The 22,529-nt window shown below is 38.7% G+C and overlaps 1 protein-coding gene across 3 annotated transcripts in view; it reads left to right on the top strand.

Annotated features, from left to right (window-relative positions):
- Positions 1-22,529, top strand: part of HCN1 (hyperpolarization activated cyclic nucleotide gated potassium channel 1) — a 315,989-nt gene that overhangs the window by 150,697 nt on the left and 142,763 nt on the right. The window lies entirely within an intron of this gene.

Raw genomic sequence — 22,529 nt, 5'->3', positions numbered from 1 at the left:
AGAGAATCAATAAGTGCTAAAGAGGCAAATCAATTGAAAGCAAAATGTAAAAAGTTTGAAAGGAGAACCTCAGAGAGATTGCAATTGAACTTGAATGTTTAGATTGTATGTAGCAAATTAGTAGAGAATCCACTTCCATCACTTGAAAAAATAACCAAGCATTTAGTTAGTCCTTTATTTTCATCTAACCTTCAGGATTTACACTGATTACATTGTTACCTTGATGCCATTAGGTACTTGTTTGGTTGGGTTTTTTTCAGGGGGGTAACATGCAATGGGCTATTTTATTCCTTTTTTATATAAATAACATTTTTACTTTGCTTCTTTCTTAAGACCTACAACACTACTTGTGAACTATAAAGAAATTAAATGCTAATGTTCCTTTTTGGTTTTAGAATGATTAAAGGGGTTGGAGCATTCCATGTATGTATAGCACACACAGATTTTTAAAGGAATAAGCTCAGTCACAGCTTTGCCACAAGCCTGGTGTATGGAGTAGCTTGATCTTGTACCGTCCCAGGCAGAAAACTGTGACTGAGCCCTATACCTGGAGCAGCACCCCCCATGGCTCGACCCATTCCCACTCACTTATACCAGTATGCACAAGGATGGACATAGTGGCCTATTCTCTCCCCATAACAGAGCTACCTTTGGTATGAGTAGCTGGTGCAGGTAGCCCTTCACTCCCAGAGGCACAGGCCCACAATTTGTGCCAGGGCTTGTCAGGGCTAAGCCTTGGCACTGCTGGGCTTGCTGCATCAGTTATGAATTTAAAAAAAATTGCTTGAGCCTCGGCACCTCTTCATTACAAATTAAGCGCTGCCCACAGTCTGGCCCAATGTGATTTATTCAATGTCTTTTTATAATTAAATAGAATAAAAATTAATACCACAAAAATTGACAAATTAACAGTATAAGTGAAGGTCCAAAATTACACTCTATCACTTTAGGCATATAGTATTAACATTTGACCATGAGGTGTGAGTTACTCGACTTAAAAAAATATCTATTAGGTAAGCTCTTTATGTATTTTAAAGCTTTATTTACTTAAGAAAGCAGGACTATGTGAAAGTAGGTGATATGATATAATGGTTTTATCCACCATGATTAGGGATAGTTTCATTGCTAGGGAGCAGTGAAGTTTATAGTCATGGCATTTTAATATCTAGAAAAACTCTATTGGTCTAGGACTGAATTCTGCTTGTCCTGGGAAAATTTAAGGGGAGGAAAAAAAATCTTGAGTAGGTTGACTTATAAATAATGGAGCTGTTTGTAGCGACTGAGGACTTTGGAATGTTAGAACAAGTCCCAGGGAGATGGAGTAGTGGGCAAGGGAAGGTTCCAAGCATGTGATAAATTGTCCAAGCAACTTACCTCCAGTCATTTCAACATTGCATTTTTGATGATGTTTCCTAGTAAAAAATGAAGGAAATGCTATTCCACATGCGTGCAGCCTTGCAGAATAGGCTAGTCTTTGTGAACTGTTCAAAGTATATCTCTGTGCATCAGGCAAAGACGGTAGGATTTAGAAAGGAAGGAGTGTAACAGGTCAGGGCAGCTGCACCTGTGTTTCACCCCCAGTGTTCCAGCAAGGACACCACTCTCAGGCTTCTGGCTCCCCAGCCATTGCATTTCTTAGGTGGAGGCCCATGTCTCACTCCCTCCTGACTGGCATACTTTCAGGCTGCACAGTTCCCTGCTTTCACTGTTATTCCCAGCACAGACAGGGCTGCCAAGCACACCTGCTTGTTTTCTCTTCAGAGATGGGTAACTATGTGACAGCCTGCATTGTAGATACCACATAGCTCTTTTTGTGCCAGTCTATTTTATTCTTAAGGTAAAAACACTACAGAGAGACTATATTAAAGACCATACAAGAACCGACACACTTGCTAATTAGCTTACCAGAGATCATTCCCCTCACTTTGATAAGGGTGTGGGTTGGTGATTAGTCCTTCCAACCCTTCCCTAGGGATTGGGGCCCAACTTGGACCAGAGGTCATGTCAGATCGCTGATTTAGATAGGTGGCACTGAGCCAGTTTAAAACCAGGCTATTGATCCAAAAGATCCTTTCTTTGTCTCTTGGTTCCTGGAGAATCCAGTTTGAACTAATATATGTGGATCTCTCCAGGAGGTGATGTTTCTCTGGAGATGTTACACCCTGAGTTAATTTGCCTAATTGCCCCCTGCTGTTTTCCTATTTTACCCTTCCCATGGAAAAACATACAATCCTCAATAACACATAGATGATTGCATTTTTAATACAGTGGACTGCAAAGATATGAAACTCAGTTCAATAAGATATGTCCAGTATATTACAGGATATTGTCAGTCTGTCACAAGTAGGTTTTACAGGGCTGAGGGACCACTGCTCCCCACACTGTAAGGTCAAAAAATCTATGCAAATGGAGTGGTAAAAAGATACTCCAGACTCAGAGGTAGAGTAACGTCCAGGATATATCTGTGCTGCACACTAAGCCCAGGCTCTGACTCAGGTTTGAGCCCAAATCCGTCTGACTTGGGTCAGTAAGCACTCAGGACCCTGCTAGAGGGGTGGGTCAGAGCCCGAGACCCACTGTGACTCGGGTCCAAACGCTGACATTTTGTAGTGCGGATGCAGGTCAAGCTACAGAAGGTCTGTGCAGTTCAGTAGAGACTTATTACTGTGACTGTGAAATCCAAGTTCAGCAATGCAGAGTGGATGCTGAAGCACAGACTTGGAAACACCAAGTCCACAAGCCCGGATTCCGTGGACTAGGTTTACAATGCAGTGTAGAAATACCCCCAGTATACAGCAACAGGGTCATTCCAGGGCATCCATAACCCTAATTTCACTGTCACTGGAAAATAAAGTGTTCTATAGCAAAAGCAAGCTGCCATTATCCCCACACAGATGCTCTAATCACAGAGACTCTTAGGTACCCTACATGCCAAATTCAATGTATCCTGTGAAACCACAATGGACAGACACTGATGTCAGCAGAAAAATGACAAATAGTTACTAGCTAATGGGTACTGGAGAATTGCCCAGCAGTTAGGACTGGCTAACCTAGGTGCTATGCTATATCACATTCAGAGTAGTCAATCTTGGCCAGCTTACTGCAACTCACTATTGTTTCCATATAAAACCTCTATAGCTATGGTACTCAGGACTATGCCATGTTGTATCCTATCCTTTCAGTTCCACCATTGTTTCCAGCTTGTGAAATTCTCATGCAATCACCTTCATGTTTTCTTCCATGCAGGCCCCACTTCTGCATCATATGCCCTAACTGAGCTCTTCCACAAGGCTCCTCTTAAAGACCCCTTTCTGCTATGCTGCTTACAGCAAATTGCGTTGACATGTAAATAAACTGCTAATTTTTGTTCTTCTGCTACCCCCTCTGTTTACTTTTCTGTCTATCTTTAGCTTGTGAGGCCCCCAGAGGAGAGACAATATCTTATTGAATATCTAGAAAGCATGTAGCACAGTGGGTTGTACCATAAGTAACTGATAAATATAACTCTCCATCTCACATTTGTTTGTTGGCAGTCGTGTGACATCACATTGCTCCATTTCCAACGTGCTAAGATTGCAGGATTGTTAGTCCCACACAGCAAGCAGGTATAAGACTTCAACATTTGCAACTCTTATGACATAGTTATCACATATCTCCTGTTCTAAATGTTGGCAAAACTGTGATAATCTAACAGTGTTGCCAACTCTCACAATATTATCATAAGTCTCGTGATATCTGTATGTTCCTTAAAGTCCAACTCCTGGAGTCATATAATTATGAGAGACTCTCAGATTACTTTTTCTTTATGCCCTCATAGTTGCTGAGAACAGCTTGAAAACATGAATCCTAAAGGTTAAAAAACCAGAAGGTAAATTAAAAATAGCCACAAAATATATTGGTTTATATCTTGTGATTTATTTTTAAGCCAAACTCATGATTTTTGTTTAATGCCTGGGGTTGGAAATACTGACACTATGTGGTAACTGCCAGCAAATGATGTTTTTTTTTCACAGCAGCCACTGTACACACAATCATTATGACAGAAGATGGGCAAAACTGAATGTTTTTACCTTACTGAAATGAAATATTTTGACATTATCAAAATGAAACAATCTGATATTATCTAAACAAAATATTGTGATGGTACTGAATTAAATTTTTTCAGAATTTTTGTTGCATGGGAAATTACAGAATTCTAGGTTTTTTGCCCCCAATTTGGAACAATTTTTTCCCCAATTTTTTTTTTGGGGGGGTGGGAAATTTCCCTCTGAAAGGAAATGCCAGTTTCCAGCCAGCTCTAATTCTCATTATGTAGCATTGTACTGATGATATTTTACTTGCACTCTGTTATCTCATTCTCTAATCACTTAAGTATTATAAACCCTCATATTTAGTACTTAACTAGTTGGATTGCTCAACAGTCAATACTCTACTTTATGTCCTGTAGCTTTGATGGTATACAGCCTTATTCTGCCGGTGATACTCCAGACTATAATGTCATCCTCAATCTTAATCCTGTTTGAAATTTGAACTTCTTTGTTCAGCAATTATTGCTATGGAGGCATTACCTGTAATATACCATTCTGAATGTGGAAAACTGCTACAATAAATGTTTTTAGCTATTGCTCCATATGCCTGTTTTAAGAAAGCATACCTGTAATTTCCAGTTTGAAATTGAAACCACCAGAAGCCAAATATCCAAGATGGCTATTATTGACTAGAGATTGATTTTGCTTGGAAACCTCTGTTGTCCAGTGGATATCCATAAGGTACACAGTTGCTCATGGTTAAAACTGAACTCTATCATTATCCTGAAATCCTCCTTGCATGTTCTTCCCATTATCTATTACTATTTACAACTTTATTCCTCATATACCCTGTCACCTGGGCCTATAACCAGGGGGTCATCTTTAACACCTTCCTCTCTTCCACACATCTAGTTTATATCCACATCTTACAGATGTTTTAGAGGAAAACAAGTAAGTTCCAGATTTTTCTCTCTATCCTTGCAACTAAAACTCTGGTCCAGAGAATCCTCCTCTTTTCTTATTCAGACTAGTTCAGTTTCTCCTTCTCTTGTCTCCTTGTCACTATACTGCCCTACCTTCAATCAATTCAGGAGGCTGAGATAATCTTCCTCAACTACTGTGCTGTCCACATCATACTCTTTGAATTTCTCTACTGGCTCCTCCATTTACAGTGGATCAAGTTCAAGTCAAACTTCTTATCCTCACTTGTAAGGCTCTTCTTAAATCTCCCCATCCCTGCTTCTCTCTTGTGTGTTGGCACATTAATCCATGCCACCTTTGCTACACCAGAAATGCCAGCCTCATCCATGTCTTGGGTGCTTCCCCAAATCATCTTCATACTTTGTTCCATGTTTCCTTGTATGCTTGGGACATAGTCCCTAACATGGTTCAGAAAGCCACTCATCTTACCACCTTCAAATCCTTCCTTAAGACCCACTGACTTTGATTTCAGTATTGCAGGATCAAGCCTTTATTCTGATGTATTATGATGAGCTGGAATATTAGTTTCTAGTTTAGAAATGCAGGAATTCTGAAATTGAGGTTAGGTACAGTGCAAAAAGACCCAACAGTGATAAAATAAGAACAGACATGAATCGTCTCCTAAAAGCTCAAAGTGAGCCTTTTTGAGGTACAGCATATGTGGGATATCTTTCTTTTCACTCTTTCATGTGCCTCAGATGTACCTGGCTCTGGCTGGGGCAAAAAAAAAAAAGAAGTTTCTTGAAGTATTTCTAGTCTGACTAGAAGCATGATGCCCAGGAAATCTAATGAAAAGGCCTACTCTTGAGAGGATTATAGGCTGGTTTTGCAGACTCAGATAAAGTTTTGATAAACACCCAGACTTTTAGGTATTTATGCAATCAGAACTTTTTGTATTGCATCCGTGTTCTTAAAATGTACAGTATGTTCAATTTCAGCTAATGTTGGGGGTTGTGCATGCAATTTGAATATTAAAGAGTGACTAATTTTAAAGAGCTATATAAGGTTACATTTAGCAAATGTGTCTGTGTGGAAATAATTTCTGGCTATAAATGTTGGTTACATTTCCTCAATATTTATTTGGTACATTCTATTATTAATGTTGTGATACACTATTAACTGCTTGTACACTTTAAAGTATTTCCAACACATTTATTATAATTTTGTTTTTTCTTTAAAAAAACAAACTAGACTTCAGTGGAAATACTGCATGATAGAAATAATGTGTATTATAAAGTAACAACAAACTACACTTATGAATATTCCAATTAAACCTGGAGCCTCCCTTTGGCAGCAGAGACAATTTTTGAAAGGGTCTGTTTTTTGTTTAGGGTTTAGAGAGAACTACAGTACATGGCTACAAGTGGAACCAAGACACTTGGAAAGGGAGCACTGGAAACATTAGGCGTGTTCTGTTTTTATTGTAAGATCAATAAAAGCAATGGCTACAGTTGTTGGAGAATTCGTGATTTGCTGTTTTGATTATAATGCTGTTCAACATGGTGCACCATTCCTATGTTTCGAGAGGGTAGAGTGCATTCAAATCAAAGCAATGAGAGTTTAGACAAAAGCTTTAGCATGGGTGGGTTAGCATATGAGCACTTGTTGGGTTTCAATTTAAACACAGAAATATAAAAGGCCCTCTGTCTCTTTAAGGATATAATTGCTGAAACATCTCTATCGTCCAAATCTGGACAAGCAGTAATAACAACAACTACATCAAATGCAAATGGTCAGGGCCATCCCTAGGCATATGCTACATATGCGGGGTGTGGGTGTGGGGGGGAATGGAGGAGCTGGGGGGGGCTTAAAGTGACAGTGCGCTCACTGTTTCTCACACTTCCCTAAGACACACACAGTCTCTCGCACACCCACATACACTCTGCCTCTCACGAGTCACAGTCCCCCAATACAGATGGTCTCTCTCACACACACACCCCACAGAGTCTCACAGTCACACACACACACACTGGCTCTCTGGCTTTCTCCCACGCGCTGGCTCTCTCTCACACACACATACACACACAGACACACGTATTATTGTTTCAGAGTAACAGCCGTGTTAGTCTGTATTCGCAAAACAAAAGGAGGACTTGTGGCACCTTAGAGACTAACAAATTTATTTGAGCATAAGCTTTCGTGAGCTACAGCTCACTACATCGGATGTATTATTGTTGTTATTACTGCTTGGTACTTCCTGTCAAAGTGCTCATGGTGAGCCAGGAGTATTGAGGGGCTGCAGGAGGGCTGTGGGCTCTGGCAAGATGCAGCCCCCGTGTGACAGTGCGAAGCCTGCCTTGAGTCACTGCCGCAGCATCTGCTCTGTATGAAGCACGATGTGTGTCAGCAATGGGGGAGTTCTGGGGGTCCATGGGTGGGGGTGGTCGCTGTGCCACCTCAACACAGTGGGTCAACGGTGCCAGCTGGGGACCGCCTTCAGTGGAGCATAGGGGCACCAGTTTAATAATACTACGTAGGGCCCCCATAAATCCTAAGGATGGCCCTGCAAATGGTTTCTGGTATATCTTGCTTTAGTTTTCACTCAGGGCTGTTTTTATCACCCTGAGGAATCATGTGCCTAATGCCAATGAGGCTAATGAGCATTGCTGCAACCTGCTAATCTACCCTCCTTGTTACAAGAGTGCAGGAGAATTTTAACCCCTACAGTTGCCAGACTTTGTGTAGGATCCATTCAATACTTCACAGTGGTACTCCCAAAAGTTAAACCCAGTCTTGCTTCAACCTTCCTCTTCCCTCCTCCATGGCTCTCCTAATAATTTCCGTTGCTCTCCGCTGGACTCTCTACAATTTGTCCACATCCTTTCTGTAGTGGGAGGGGGGGCCCAAAACTGGATGCAGAACTCCAGTGCCAAATAAAGGGAAATAATCACTGCCCTTGATCTGCTGGCAATGCTCCTACTAATGCAGCCCAATATGCCATTAGCCTTCTTGGCAACAAGGGCACACTGTTGACACACATCCAACTTCTCGTCCACTGTAATCCCCAGATCCTTTTCTAAGTGGCAGAACGGCCACTTAGCCAGTCGGTTCCCAGCCTATATCAGTGCATGGGATTCTTCCCTCCTAAGTGCCGGACTCTGCACTTGTCCTTGTTGAACCTCATCAGATTTCTTTTAGCCCAATCCTCCAAATTGTCTAGGTCACTCTGGACCCTATCCCTACCCTCCAGTGTATGTACCTCTCCCCTTAGTGTCATCTGTGAACTTGCTGAGGGTGCAATCCATCCCATCATCCAGATCATTAATGAAGATGTTGAACAAAACTGACCCCTGGGGCATTCTGCTTGATACCGGCTGCCAACTAGACATTGAACTGTTGATCACTTCCCATATTCCATCCACTGGGAATTCACCCCTCATTGTACCACTTCTGCCTTCCCCCAGAGATTCTATAAGGAGTGAGTAGCTTTACATTCTCTAGGGGCTTCACTGTTGGAGGAGAAGTGACTGACTTTGGGTGCCCATTTCAGAGATACATTTGCAGATACCTGATATTACCAACAACCTCCCCTCAGCATTAGGTCCCTTCATCAGTGTTGACCATGGGTGATTTTATTTTTGTGATAAATTATATAAACTAGCCTGGAAAATTATTTACCAAAACTGTGTTGTGTTTTACCTGGATCAGGCAAAGTATATTTAACTCACATTAGCTGTTTTATAAATGGGTTCACTGGCACAGATATTTTCATTGTATTAATGGGGCCTTAACAATCTCTTCTGCCCTTCGTATGTGCACATAACTCCCACTGATATTAATGGACTTATACCCAAAAAGAAAAGTGAGACCTATTGTCCTTTTTATATGCAAGAATATCTCCCAAGCATGCTAAATACATGGGAATATTCTACAAGTACGTTTATACTGTATAGCAAAAGGAAATAAACCATTTATTAACTCTTTGTGAACACTTAGATCTAACTTCTTCCCTGGTCTAATTATTTTGCACTTCACCAGTCAATCATTTGACCCACAAATTTACAGTTGAGGTAAATATCTATGCCAGAAAAATCCAAACCAAATTATGATTTTTCCCCCTGTTTTTGCTGGTCTTGTAACATTAAAAACTAAAAGTACTGCTATAATTATCTAGGGTATTTAGTATCCTTAAGTGAAATATTTACTGTGTTGTATTATGAGAGTTATTTCCCAAAGGTCAAATATTGCTGTCAATCTGTGGCAAAACTCCTACTGAAGTGAATGGAGTTGTATGAATTGAGTGAGGATAGTGTATAACTCTAGTGGTCCAATTCAGTAAACAATTTTATTTGCTGTGTAGTAGAAACTTATATTTCACTAAAGAAACAGTATGAACAATTTCTGCTTTGCAGATATAGAGTTGTATTTTTTCTTGTATAGAGTCATAAAGCACAAAAGACCTATTTGCAATACAAACATTCTATTAATACATTTTCCATAGTATTTAATGTAACTGTATATAAATGTGACCTATAAAAACATTCAGCATTAGAGTTCAACCTCAACGGGCACAGGTGAAGTGGCTGATCGCATTACTCCGCTTCTAAGGGAGACTGTGGCCTGCATGAGAACAAGCTAGCTGAGACTCAATCCAGACTGGAGGAGAGTAATGCTTGTTGCTTGAGGGAAGCGGAGGAGAAATAAGAGTTAATTGCTGGTGTAAAAATTATTGGTTTCTTTGGTACCATTGGCCATGATCTGGTTATCTGTACCGTGTGCAAATAGAATACAACAGCAACCATTAACATGTACATTTGGAATTTTGAAGAGGGTACTTTTTCAGGGCTTTAAGCAATTGTTAGCATAACTGACTGTGAACATAATGTTAAGGTGGGAAGTGTTTTGTTTTGTTTTTTGTTTTGGACAGGATTATAGGTCTGGCTGATAAAAGCAACTCTGTTGAGCTTGCATACTTGGATTTGATTTAATACCCATGACTTTCTGATTTTAAAACAAAACAAAAAACCCAAATTGTGTTTATATGGAACTAATAGACACAGATTAGATGATTAAAAACTGTCTCATTGTTAGATTTCAAAATGTTGTTAATGTAGCAGTATTGATTAGTGGTGACATTTAAGCTAGGTCCACATGACCCATTATTGGTCCAACACTATTCAATATTTGTATCAACAATCTAGATGATGATATAAAGTCTGTGCTGGAAAAGCTTGCAGATGACACAAAGATAGGTGGGGTAGTAAATAATGAGGAGGACAGGTTATGGTTAGAGTGATCTGAATTGGTTAAATGACCAAAATCCAACAAAACGTGTTTTAATAAAGCCAAATGCAAGGTAATACATCTGGGAACCAACTATACAGGTTATACCTACAGAATGGGGGACTCTGTCTTAGAAAGCAGTGACTCAGAGAAGGATTTAGGGGTCACTGTAGATAGTTGCCTCAACATGAGTTCTCAGTGCAATGCTGTGGCGAAAGGGGCTAATGGGATCCTTTGTTGTATAAAAAAGGGGAATATCGAATAGAGGTAGGGAAGAGATCTGTCCTCTATATACAGCATTAGTAAGACTGCTACTAGACTACTGTGTCTGGTATCTGCACTTAACGAAGGACGTGAAAATGCTGGAGAGAATTCAGAGGTGACTCATAAAAAAGTTCCAGGACTGGAAAACAAGCTTTACGATATACGACTTATGGAGCTCATCTTATTCAGCTTATCGAAGAGAAGTGACTTGGTCACAGTGCACAGGAAAAGATGGAAGTAGTAGGGTCTTTTCAATTTTGATGACAAAGGTATAACAAGAACCAGTGGTTGGAAGTTGGAGTTAGACGAATTCAAACTTGAAATAAGATAATTTTCTACCAATTAGGGTAATTAAACATTGGAACAGCTTACCGGGGAGGTGGAGGACTCACCATTGCTTTCCAAAAGATTTACCATAAACCACTTCTGGGAGAAATTATGTGACCTGTGTGCAGAGGGTTGTGCTTGGTGGTCATGGTGCTCCCTTCTGTTCTTGCAGTCTGTGAATGTGTACATCCTCCTGCTGTCCCCTTCCCTCATGGGCCATGGAGAGAAGAGGATTGATCACATTACCCTCACCATGCTCCTAACAATTGCAGCTCTGCAGGAAGACAATGACTATAATCAAATCTCACACTTCAGGTCTTCGGTCAGTCTCCTGCAGGGATAAGGAATTGTTTTTCCATGATGCCCATTGTCTTGATGTATCCTGGGAGAACACCTTCCTTTGAAGCATCAGAGATTGGCTACATCTAGATATGGGACACTATAGGGTGGCTCAGTATCTTTTCTAAATTTCTGGATGGTGTGTCTTCTTGTTCCAATGCTCAGATTTGAGGTTAAGAAGGAATTTTCCCGCAGATCAAATTGGGAGGGACCTTGCGGGGTTCTCTCCAGTATGGGTCATGAAGGGCCTGCTGGAATAATCTGGAATATCTCTCAGTTCCTTGCTATTGCAGGGACCTCAGCATTGGTGACACCTTGGTCTCTCCTGTTTTCTGCCTGTAGCACAGAGTTCAGTTTCCTGAGGACTGACATGATTTGAACTAAAGTCTTTAGGTTTAATATAAGGGTATCTGCATGAAATGTATTGGGTTGTGTTATACAGGAGGTCAGACTACGTGATCTGATGGTCTGTTCTGGCCCTAAACACTATGAAATCAGGTTTCAGAGTAACAGCCGTGTTAGTCTGTATTCGCAAAAAGAAAAGGAGTACTTGTGGCACCTTAGAGACTAACCAATTTATTTGAGCATGAGCTTTCTGTAGCTCACGAAAGCTCATGCTCAAATAAATTGGTTAGTCTCTAAGGTGCCACAAGTACTCCTTTTCTTTTTACTATGAAACCAGAAGCTATGTCAGGAATAAACTGCCCTTTTGACTGAGGGCATAGCTCTGCCATTTGTGGATTGGGTTTGCAGTTTGAGGTGGGGGGAGGGGGTCAGGGTCTAGTTACATTCTCAGCTGCTATTAGCGAAGCAAAAGGCAGCTACTGCCAGGTTAGAGAATTCTGCTGGCAATTGTTATAGTCCTATTGCTACTAGAGTAGTGCCTCCAGAGGACATTTGTGAGTCTGTTTATGTGTGAATTGCATTTCTAAGTGTAAGGGCACCCAGGCCTTAGAATGGATGTGTGCTTTTTAATAGTTAGTGCAAATCTAAATAAAGAAATAAAATCAAAACATAAATATTGCAAACCAAAACCCCAAGCAAGAAACATGAATAGGCTGCTATGATGTAATTAACATATTACAACATATTACAGCTAGGCTGTTCTCAGTGGTGGCAGATGACAGAACAAAAAGCAATGGTCTCAAGTTGCAGTGTGGGAGGTCTAGGTTGGATATTCGGAAACACTATTTGACTAGGAGGGTTGTGAAGCACTGGAATGGGTTACCTATGGAGGTGGTGGAATCTCCATCCTTAGAGGTTTTTAAGGCCCAGCTTGACAAAGCCCTGGCTGGGATGATTTAGTTGGTGTTGATCCTGCTTTGAGCAGGGGATTGGACTAGATAACCTCCTGAGGTCTCTTCCAACCCTAATAGTTTATGATTCTTTATGGAGCCAGTTTTGAAGAAGAGTGCATCTTAAAAGCTCCTCATCAACTAAAGCCCAGGGAAAGGAAGGTTAGCTCTGGCAGACCTAAGAAGGTGCACCATTGAGGCTTGTAAGTGGTCAAGCAGAACACCTATGCTCCATAAGAACAGGGACTTTGTATCTACAGAACTTGGATTTTAATGAGGGAGAGTAAGGCAAACAGGATTTAGACAAATATATGTCTATTAATTGTTTGTAATTGCTTTGTTGTTTATTTGTAACTTTTTCTATGCACTGTCACTCGCTTATCTTTGGATAGTCCTGCTCCTTCATAGAAGAGTCTTGTGAGTAGAGGAAGGATAGATTTATTCTGCTCTCCACTCAATAAGAAGAACATAGTGAGAAGGTGGGAAAGGAGCTGGGAAAGAGGAGAAGGGGGAGCCACTTGTCATGTCATAATTGGGGAAAAAAGGAGATTTCACATGAAAGATTGTTGTTCTAATATGAAGAGTATTCTAATAACCTTTGCAAAAATGAAATAATGACAGTACTATCAAATCAATGATATAATGTATATTATGCGTATCTGTTACTTGTCAAATATTTTTCTAACAATATATATCAAACAGTTTTGTGATACCTTTCATGAAAATGAAACCATGAAAGACTTATCAATCCAATATGACTGTGAGATATATTTCTACATCTAATATATAATGGTATACAGACATTTTGGACTAATAGTAGTTTCACTCTTTCATTTTCAAAAAGGTTATTAGAATACTCTGTTTATCAGAACAATGAACAATTTAGGAGGGGAAGCAGATTTTTAAAATAAAACATTTTTTGAGATTTTCTGCCCCTAAGTCTAACTTAGTTCTGTGCTTCGCTGGTTACTATTTGTTTTTTAAAGTGTGTGGGGGGGGCGGGGTTGGGTTTGGTGTTTTTTTGTTTTTGGTTTTTTTTGCATTAGTAAGTTATGGTTTTGGTAACATTTTTATGCATGTTTCAGAAGTCATAGGAATGAACTATTTGTATTTGAAGTTAGGCAATACATAGTGAGGGTCTGCCAACAGATATTAAGTTTATACAAAAGACAATTATGATTATATAATATGTTTTAAAAATGCCAGTCGTCAACTCTGTGCTGTACAAAACATACCGAAAGACACTTCCTCCTAAGAATTTTCAAGCTAAGGACCAGATTGTTCCATTTGGGTAGAGCCCTGAATAAGTAGTGATGCAGAGCTTCACAGCCCTGGGAGGAGGTTGGAGAAGGATTGTCCTTTGGTAGGACAACTCCTGGCTGCAGGATGGAGCGAGTGCATTGGATGGTGTATCTTGTTCCTCTGTTGTTCCCAGCCTACTCTTCTGGACAGTACAAAGGGGGATGGTCCTTGCCCCTTTCTGCTCCAGCATTGCAATTGACTTTGGCCTTTGTGTGGGATGATGGGAAGAAGCACCTTTCACCCTTGCTCCCCGCCACCCACTGCACACAGGCACAAGCACATAGGAAACACTGACTCTAACTAAGCAGAGGGAACATACCAGACAAAAATGTCCTAGGCATCTAGAGAGTGTTTCTATTTTAGTGCTGTGGGTTTGTTTGTGTTTCATGGCTGTGAAACAGTATTTCTGACATCAGCGGTTTGAAATTGTTGGACTTTATGGAAGAAGTTAGTTAATTCACATAGCACTGCTAATTTGCTTCATAAAATATATATAGCAGATGAATAAAGTTTGCTTTCTGAGCTATACTAGACCTTTCCAACACTGGCCTAATTCTTTCTCCAGAAAATTAGTTGCATTATAGCTTTCATGTTTAATCATGATTTAGAGCTCTGCCACGTTTATATGTGGTGGTGCAATTCCTTTTGCTACTCACAAACTGGCTTCCATTTGTACATGCCTTGGAGTGGAATAAATGTGGCTTGTGTAATAAATTGAATGTCACATTGACTAGATCTAGAAAGTAATTTTAAAAGGTCAAGTAAAATAGGCTGCTCTCAGCTCTTTTTTCTGGATATGTTTGATTAAAATAGTTTGTTCTGTTTATTAAAACTCTGCTGTTTCCCTCCAGGGTCAGCTAAAGGGAATGCAGATTGTTATACTTGTCAGCATTTTAAAGTTCTGAATATAACTAGATTAAGTAGTGTTGTATACCTTTCCCCACTACACAATTATTAGCTATAAAATTGGTATGATAAAATTAACCACACACATCAGGATTCAGTTGAGTACACAATGTACATTTAGGCATATCCAAGCATTCCAATCAATAGGAGTTCAAGCTATTTTTCCAGACATAGTTTCAGTTTAGAATGTTGTAACTGGTTACAAAATACATAGACCCATCAGGCCAGACTATTTCCCACTGAGATCAAATGGAATGATTGTGCTAACAGTTGGATCAGGACCACACTGTCTCACTGATCTTTACAGATCTGATCTTTACAGAGAATTCCTATAGACATCAATATCTGGAATATGTAGTGCAGAATATATGAAATGACAATGTAGAGCAGTGGTTCTCCACCAGGGTTCCAGGGGTTCTGCCAAGCAGGACAGGTGTTAGACTTGCTGGGCCCAGGGCAATTGCCCATCTTGCTACCCCTTATCGCTGGCCCTAGCTTTTATGTGCAGAAAACCAGTTATTGAGGCACAGGTGGGCTGTGGAGTTTTTATAGCATGTTTGGGGGGAGGGACTCCGAAAGTAAAAGATTGAGAACCCCTGATGAATCCCAAAGAGAATCCCAAAGAGCTCGTATTGATTTAAATGGGCCCCTCAAGCCGGTACAAATGGTGTCCAAAAGAAAGGCTTTATTCTTTCTCCCGCTCCCTCTTTAAATTATATTATTTCTTGTGGAGCTTTGCCACTATGTAACTATTATCTTGCTGGAGACCACATGAAAAGTAAGCTCATATAGGAGACTCTGGATCTTACAGTGTTCAGTCTGTCTCCATGTGCTGTTCTGAAGAATAAAACCAGTAATTTCAGACTGATAGAGAGAAGGAAGCAAAAAGAATGTAATTTTTATTACTAATATTTATTCCATGCAGTCTGTTTCAATGTTCTGTTGTTGAGCTTTAGATTTGATTTCAGAAAACTCTCGGAATCACTGTCCACAGGCAACTTTTCAGATCTGCCCACAGTGGTTATTTAATATTTCAGACTCTGTATGCAGTTTCCTTTAGTTCAAGTGTCATCTCATGTTGCCTGCAGCAGGATGCAAATCATGCTCTGAGAATTAAAAGAAAGATACTGTTGCCAATTGTGCCAGTCTTTCAATACTGAGCACCCTTGACACCAAAGCAGTTCTACAAAATGGTTGTGGGGAAGAAGTATCTGAACAAATTCCATGGCATCACAGTTTGTAACACGTTTTCCAAGCACTCCTCAGATTTTTGCCGTCCTCTAAGAGTTAATGGCATTTACCCAAAACAACCTGAAAATCAACACACAAAAGCAGCAGGGATTAACTGTCTGCATTCCCTGACATGGAGTTCAATAGATATATTATTAACTTAATATGACAGCCCATCTCCAGAATCATTAAGGAAGAGAGCTGGCAGTTAGGACTGCAACAGTTCTTTGTCTTGAGTGAAAAATCAGAGCTAAAATTTCTGTACTTCGGGGTATGCACTGTATTGTAAATATGGAAGACAGCAGTCTGCTTTTTCTCCACACATGGGAGTGAAAAGAGTCATTACTAAAGTGTGAGTGAAAACTGAGATAATCAGGGAAGCTCTTTGACTCTTAGAGCAAATTTCTATTCTTAACAAGTAGGTGTTGCCAAATCGTTCATAACTGAATTCACCCAAAGGTTATATTTCAGCCATATTAAATTAAAGGGACATTGTCAGCTTAGGTTAGGGAGAAAACTTCAGGTTCAAATGTTATGGAAAGAGGTTATAAAATTAATATAAAAATGATTTTGATTTTTAAGAAATCAGTGAAAACAGATTTTTATAGGTAAATAGTTTCCTGAAGTTTTTTCAAACTGAACATTTTAGCATTGTTAGTGCATAAAAGCCAGATAGCAAAATGGACAAATGGTCGGAAGTAGTACATAGTATTTTTGTCTAATCAGAGTTAAATGCAAATAGTAAACAAAGACAGAAAAGCAATGGAAGATACATTAGGTTTTATTTTTTCCCTGTTTTAGTAATTTAAGGTGGTGTTAGTTAAAATTGTTTAAATATATTGGCCAATTTTTTCAAACCTTGGTGCTGAAGTGAGACTCCTCAGTCCACATTTAAGTACCAAAATAAAAGTGGTCTGACTTTCGGAGGCGTTCAGTACCTGCAGTTCTCACTGACTTATACAGGATTTGTAGGTGGAGTGCACTTATGAAAATCAGGCCACTTATATTTAGATGTCTGAGTATGGATTTAGTAGCCTAACTTTAGGTACAAAGGTTTAAAGCTTTAGCTATTAATTTTATCTTGATAGTGTCTCTTTTAATGTCAAAGTATCTGGCTTAAACTCTTGGTCCCACAAAATGGGAGTTAGGTGACCTAAGTCCTATTCCTGGCTCTGGTATGCCTTCTTTGCTGCAGTTTGGCCAATTCACTAATGGTTGAAATTGGAAAGACTATAGATTTCTCTGAACTTTCTGTATCTCTGTTACCCTATAGAAAAATTTTATTGTCCCCATTTTATACATCTCATAGGAGTTTTGGTGAGGCTTAACTCATGAATGTTTGTAAAGTACTTTGTGATACCCTGTATGTGTACCAGAATGTCTTCCAGTAAGCATTATTGTTACGGTTATTAATTTACTTCAGTGTTATGACAATTGTTCTACTATGTCAATAGAAAATGTTACATAACAGATTTCTGAGATAGGTTATTTGCTCTGTTAGTGAAAAATATATCAAAGGAGTCTTTATCAGTACTATGACTGAATGTAGTGGTGTTAAAGCCAGTGGATACATTGTAGTCAAAGGGGCTTAACACATGTACAAAGTTTGGGCGTTTTTTTTGTGTTTCTCTAGATCATTTATAAACTCAAATTACGGTTCTGGGGATGCTCTGTAAAATCTGCAGTAGTTTGGGATCCAGGTATTTTGAGAACTCACATCTCACTACCTGCTTTACATTGATAATTGATCCTTCGGGGTACACAGGCTTGCAGCACGAACATATACATAAGAAGGACCCAATGGAAGGATGTTTTCAATTAAGGCTTCTCTAAATCTGCAATTTGCTACTGCACGCTTTTTTGCTCAGATTCTCAATTTATTGATCTTTAGGATATGTTGTGAAATGTGTCTATTTAAATAGACCTTTTCAGGAGGTTTAGCTTCTAGAGAGCTTGTCAAAATATAATATTTGGAAGGAAAGTTTGGAAAACTTTTTAATTTTTTTCTTCAAAACTTTATAGGAAACCAATGCATTTTTCAACAAAAAGTTGAAAAACAAAATTTTGGTTTTTTTCTCCCTCAACCTGTTTCTTTACCATTCCTCCCCTTTTTTTTAACTTGTTTCCATCTTGCCACTGAGAAAAGAGGGAAAGGGGGAAAAACAGATGGGAAGAATCCCCAATTTGAAACATTTCTTTGTTATTTACCACTATCAAAAAACAAAAAAACAAAAACCACACAGAAAACTTCAAAAGAAACAAAAAATGTCCCTGAAAATTTTCATTTAAAAACAATTTTTCATTGAAAATTTATTCAAATATGTGCACTGGATGATTTGAGGATTTTTATTATTTCATTGATATTCATAAGGTAATTTTATGCAGCACAAAGATATCGTAATAAGCACTATAAAATGATAGAATATGTAAACACTTAACTTATGAATAGAAGTGCTAAAATAGGATGGATAAACAGTATGGTTGAAATGCTAATTTAATATACCACACTAAGCTATTTAGATAATATCGAGAACACAATAATGCATGTGTAATACTGATCCTGAATGCTAAGAAATACAGGAGTCATTCCTTGAGTGGAAGCTTTCACAAACAATGAAAGATTACAGTGTCACATACTGACTATTCACTCCTCTTATGGAGTGTGGATTCACATAAAAATTTCAACACGTGCTATTGCTCTTATAATGTATGATCACTGTTGTAAAGGCACACCACTAATGAAGAGACAGACATACTTGAATGGTGACAAAAGGACAAAACTTTATTCAGGCCAGCCATTTTTACAGGATAAGCATTGGGACAGTCCTTACCAAATCCAGCCAAACTAATGGTTTCCCAGTTTGCACACACAATCCCAGACCCAGCCAGAATCCCTCACTAAAACCCAAAGATTTGAGCAGAGTGCCTCAACTACTAGGCTTTAATTTTAACCTCCCCCTGTGATTGCTCCTTATTTATATTAATCCTTGTGGCTCATAGGAAGAGCCACATTGGATAGCAAGCAGTTTCACTAGGCAACCAGGGACTGATGTTGCCTTATGCTACTATTGTTACTGTAACAGCGTAGGTGTCATGTTAGTACCCTACAGTAGTTCATGTAAATTTCCCTGGTAGTGCAATCACTCACTTGCTTTGTTATGCATTCCGTATTTATTCCCCACATCACCTCAGTGAGTAATATCCAGTTTAAAGGGTCTAAAATAAAGATGGATCTGAATCAAGTGCACACAAATAAACTTCTCCAAACTTTGGGAAAGCATAAATCAAGATCTGAGCTTTGCTTGTGAGGCCCTTCCCCAGCCCAAAACTATGCCAACGGTGGAACTTGCCCAAGTGAAATGGCTTTGACTAATCAATTTTTATGCATTCATGTCTAGTGGGTACATGCACAATCATCTTTGCTTAGAGTAGAGGGATGAGAGTTAGGAGATCTGTATTTTGTTCCCAGCTCTGTCAGTGTGAGTTTGGGAAAGTCACGTCGGGCCAGGGTTTCAAATGCTCAGCACCGAAAATAAGGACAATACTTTCAGAAGAGCTATGCTCTCATTTAGGCATCTAAGAAAGGGGAAGATTTTGATCTCAACACTCAACAACTCCTATTGTCACACTTCTGACCAAATTTTCTGAAGAACTCAGCACCCAATGTATTGATTTTTTTTTTATTGAAAATCTCACCACTTACTTTGGTGTGTAAATGAAAGCCAAGCTCCTTTTGAAAATATGGCCCAATTGCTGACAGAGCTCTTCTAAACTTCTAACCCTTAATCTTCTGCTTTAGTATCTCCAGCTGTAAAATAGGGATGTTACCATGTATGTTAGTGCAACATTTGAAGAGTCTGGGTGAAGGTACAAAGTATGTGCAAACCATGTATTGCTACTAACTAAATTTCCCAGATTTGTTTGTCATAACTAGAATAGGCACTCTGGCTGAAATCATAGCTCCACTGGAGTCAGTGGCCAGGCTCCCAATTCAATAGGGTTGGAATTTCACTTCCAGAAGTGTTTATGGTTGCAGTAAATGTATCTTGACAGATAGTTGCCCAATTGCAGCTCAGCTTGGGGCATTCCTCGACTGTACATATTCCATATTATTTACTGTCAATTTTTTTAAATAAAGTCATTTCCTGCCTAGTCTCTAGGTGCATTCCATGCAACAAAACACAACAACTTTTAAATCAAAATAAGCAATTGCATCTCTATTTATTTAAAATTTCTAAACAGCAAAACCAATTTTTTTCTGTTTATTCCTATTTGCAGTAAGTTCTCCATGAACTTCCAGTACCACAGCCTGAGTTTTGACAGGAATGAAATGGTATTTGGGTAACACATGACATTTTGAATAATGTTATAAGCACCTCTCACCCATTTCTATCAGAATTGGGACTTGGGACAAATATTTTAACAATAGCATGGCTGAGAGAAAAATACTTTATACATAACATTAGTATCTAGATAAGTGTTTGAATATCCTAAGTAGTTTTGGATTTTAGATTGAGAAATACATTATAATTTTTCAGTTTTAAAGTAGGGCACATTCCATCTAACAGAAAATATCAGCCATGTTTTGGAAGGTGCCTAATCTGATCTCAGAATATTTCATTTGTACTCATTTACACATGCAAGTAATAGAAACTGTGCATTCAGTTTACATATTTAACAGTTTACCTATACAAATTCCACATGCAAATTCTATGTAAAATTGCATGTGCAAATACGGAGGTAATTTTTAAAATCATTGTCTTTGTTCAGTAAGTTTAATTGATTCACAAATTTTAAGGCCAGAAGGGACCAAGGAACATAATGATTATGTAGTCTGACCTCTTACTATGTCACGTAGGAGGTTCTTAATGTATCATGTAAAAGGTTATAATTTGGAGTAAAAATCAACAGGATCTTCAGTAAAAATAGTTTCAACTGAGCTTCAATGGCATTCATAGATTCAGTGTAACAGTACATAATGTGTTTGTGTAATGTCTGTAATATGATGTTGCTGTAGATTCTCTTCACATGCTAAACCCATGGCATATTTGTTCATCATCCTCAGCAAAATTATCTTTATTCCTTCTTCCCTCCCTCAAAAGGAAGTTTATTTTTGGAGGACTGTATGGTCTTCCCTCTTCCTGTTCCCTCCTCCAGTCTTTGTTGAGAGCAGTTAGATCCTTTTTTTCTTCTTTTCCTTTGCTACCCTCTATCCCCACCTGCAGGAAAGTTGATTCTGGGTGGCTGTGGGAAACTGTTGCCCTTTTTCAGCAGTAAGGACTCAGGTTTCCTAACTCAATTTCATATGGGAAATTATATTCTATTTAAAAACGCCTTTCAAATTTTGTATAGACAGGGCAATCTTCATCTTCTTACCTGAACTGTTGGATAATGTTGGTGTGCACTGTTAAACAGGTAGCACATTTTACCCTGGAGCTGGCTGCATTTCAGGAGTAGCTAAATTGAATCACATAAAATATTAATAGTTCGGAAAATGTTTTAAGATACTGTGTACATATTTCCTCTAGATGTGGGACATAATTCTTATTTTGTATGTCAGTGAACAAAGTGTCTTTGCTTCTGAACATGCTAATTATGTCTGGCAACATTGCCCTTAATAAGCTGTTAAATGTATGTGGCGTATGGGTATTTGCATGTTCTCACGCATGTATTTATATAGGGGTTTTTTTTTCATTGTAAAGGACAATGCAGATACAATCATTTTTGTCCAGCAATGAAGGGATTAATTGAACACACCAAATTATAATGAGTTGGTCCAGGTGTTTTGGAAATTGCTATACGTTTGGAAAATTAATAGAGTTTAATAACCATGAAATCTACACTTCCATCTGTATGATTGTGGTATAGTAGGGCAGGTGTTTGTGTACTGAATTGTGAAATCAACAAAGAATACAGGAATATGACCCCAATATGATTAAAGGCTGCTTCATACTCTTCATTTTCTTCATTTATATTTAGCACATATTGAAAAGGAACTGAACACACACACACAGATATATTAGCATAAAACAACTATGAAAGATTGAAGGAAAATTCTTGTGAAATTTCTCATTTGAAGATGCTTAAATATTACATTGACAGGTATTTTAATATAGATTAAATTATATGACATTAGATTAAATAGATGAAACAAAGATATAAAGCTAGTTTTTAGATCTGGACATCTCCTTCACTGCACAGTGTACCATATATGGAGGTGAAAATTTGGGGAATTGTGCTCTTGTAGGTATTGTAGTAGTCTAAGTGGTAGGATTTATGGAATCTGTTCTGTTCTGTCATTGTCTTTTGCATGACATTGGGCACTTAGCATTTTTATGTCTTAGTCTGCTTACCTGTAAAATGGAAATAGTAATAACTACTTTCACTGGTGAGGCATAATTAATATTTGTTAAGTACTTTAAGATCCTCAGGTGAAATCTTTAAAACATGATTTGAGGACTTTAGTAACTCAGCCAGAGGTTGAGTCTGTTATAGGAGTGGGTGAGGTTTTGTGGCGTGCAATGTGCAGGAGGTCAGACTAAATGATCATGATGGTCCCTTCTGGCCTTAAAGTCTATGAATCTATGAAAGGCACTATAAAAGTGCAAAATATTGGCATTATATGTGGAATATG

This window comes from Lepidochelys kempii, chromosome 5, assembly GCF_965140265.1.
Source record: "Lepidochelys kempii isolate rLepKem1 chromosome 5, rLepKem1.hap2, whole genome shotgun sequence".
NCBI classification, from domain to species: Eukaryota; Metazoa; Chordata; order Testudines; family Cheloniidae; genus Lepidochelys; species Lepidochelys kempii.
The sequence above is the reverse complement of the archived record's forward strand: the minus strand, read 5'-3'. Positions and strand labels throughout refer to the sequence as shown.